This window comes from Myotis brandtii, unplaced genomic scaffold (assembly GCF_000412655.1).
Source record: "Myotis brandtii unplaced genomic scaffold, ASM41265v1 scaffold794, whole genome shotgun sequence".
Taxonomy (NCBI): domain Eukaryota; kingdom Metazoa; phylum Chordata; class Mammalia; order Chiroptera; family Vespertilionidae; genus Myotis; species Myotis brandtii.
Window position 1 is genome coordinate 1,042,026 of NW_005371198.1, and position 2,097 is coordinate 1,044,122.

Below are 2,097 nucleotides of genomic sequence, written 5' to 3' on the forward strand. Positions count from 1 at the left end.
CACCCCACCCGCGCCGCCACCACTGGGTGCAGGACACAGGGGAATGCCGTGCCTGGCGCTGGAGGTGCTCCCCTGGACTTGCCAGGGGTGGCGGGCTGCGCGGAGGAGGCAGCACGCCCTGGGTTCTCCCGAAAAGTGCCCTTAAAGTCAGAGCAAGTGCGTGGGGTTGAGCAGGAAAGAGGGTGCGGTACGGAGGTGAGATTGAGGGAAGAAGGGAGGCAGGAGGGAACGAACGGCGCTCTTGGGCACCACAGATTCTCACTCGGCCCGCGTGAGCCCTCCTGGAGCAGTGCCGGCCAAGGACAGTGCTGTCCGGAGCCCGCTAGGCACCCCGGGTGGGCATCCCTGGGCTGGGTCTGGGCTCATCTAGGTGAAAAGGGAAGTGGCTGGAGAGGCGCGGGACTGTCTGCCCCGGGGGGGCAGAGCTTTGGCACGAGGCTGGGCTGAGCCTTTTGCAACCCAAACCTCACACCGGGAGTTGGGGCTGAGAGTGAGATGGAGAACTGTCGGACAAGTCAGTTCTGCTTTCTTCCTCCCCTCCATCCTCGGAGGCAGCCTGGGCTTCAGAAAACCCCGGGGAAGCCACCTCTCCTCTAATCCTAGGGGCCTCAGGCTTTGCCCAGCCCTCCCTTCTGTGCAAGCTTCACTCTTGGAAATGGAAAATCATGCGGTGCGAGATGACCCTCCTGTTCCGCCCAAGAGCGGAAAAGTTGTAAGAGCTGGCCTGCCTGTGCTTTCCATGATTTGTGTGAAATGAACCAGCCTGTTGGGGAGAAAAAAAAAAAGAGGACCAGGACGAGTCTCCTGCTGAGTTGTGACTTCCAGGTCCCTTGCGAGGGGTCGCTTATCAACACAAGCCCTGGGCGGGCCCCCTATCTCTGCAGCGGTGGGGGCTGAAGGGGGCGTGGGAAAGGGGCAGAGGGCGCAGTGGGGCTCTGGGGAGGCCGGGGCAGGGGTTGCCCCCTCTGCACTCCGGCAGCCCCTTCTGAAGAGTCCGCAGGCTGCTTCGCGAAGAGCTGAGTGCACTGCCTGGTTTAAAATACTCTGCCTCTAAGAATGGAGAGTTGGATGGAAAATGTGTTGACTAGAATTCATGTGAGGTTGTATACTGAATGAATATTCTGCACCATCCGTGCATGCACCCGTCCTTCCATTTGTTTCGCAGGACAATTGTGTGCTCTCGGGCTACTGTTCGCCCGCGTTCCTGGCCACATGCCCTCCCCGCCCGCCAGTAGCGATCTGCTGCCTCTCCTTCCTCGGCCTCCTCCCTCCCTCTCCCGGAATGAGGCTCTTTCCCCCGCGGGTAGGCGTATGTGTAGGTATGAACCTCGCCTGCATTTACCCAGTGCCCTTCCAGGGATCAGGCAGAGGCAGCCACTCCGCTGAAGGTTGCGGAATGGTAATGGCTCCATAGTTGCTCGGTGGAGTCCCCAGCGATACGAAAAGATTGTGTTCCCACCACCAATATTTCCCCTTTCTCTTATTTCCCGTCTGAATTGCTTTTGTACTTTGATCCTTTAGCTGGAGGGAGAAAGGGGGAGCTGCAGGCACTTGGTCTTTCCTCCTCCCTTCCCCACTTCCGTTCCTGCTCCAAACACGAAAACACACACATTCACCCACTCACACGCACCTACAAGGTGCCACCATCTGTCCCAGCTCCGAGGTGGAGGCGACGGTGCCTTTAGCATGTGTGGCCACTGGGCCCTTGTCGCCTTGTTTGGTCGGGGTGAGGAGCCCTTGGCAGGATGAGTCCCAGCTCGCTGCAGCCCAGAGCGCTGCCTCCTAGGTACCAGGGTTAGGGCACAGTTTAACCCGCCAGACAACACACCTTGGTGAGGTTGCCTGGTCTCCCCATTCAGGCTCCTAGACAATGCCCGCAGCTGTGCACTCCAGAATCTTCAGTTGGGTTCTCTTGTCAGCCAGCCTGTAGGGAGAGGAATTTAGGAAAAAACACCATTTTCCATGAGCAATTTATGTTAAACTTGCACATTTCCACTTTATTCTCCTTAAGCCCTGCAGAAGGCAGAGTGCAGCTTGCATGACAGCTCCAAACGATTAAACTTTGAGCAAAGTTATTAAAGCTGGTGCTAACACTAA

The 2,097-nt window shown here is 57.7% G+C and overlaps 1 protein-coding gene across 1 annotated transcript in view; it reads left to right on the top strand.

The window, feature by feature from the left end:
• EDIL3 (EGF-like repeats and discoidin I-like domains 3) overlaps window positions 1-2,097 on the top strand; it is a 404,766-nt gene that overhangs the window by 337 nt on the left and 402,332 nt on the right. The window lies entirely within an intron of this gene.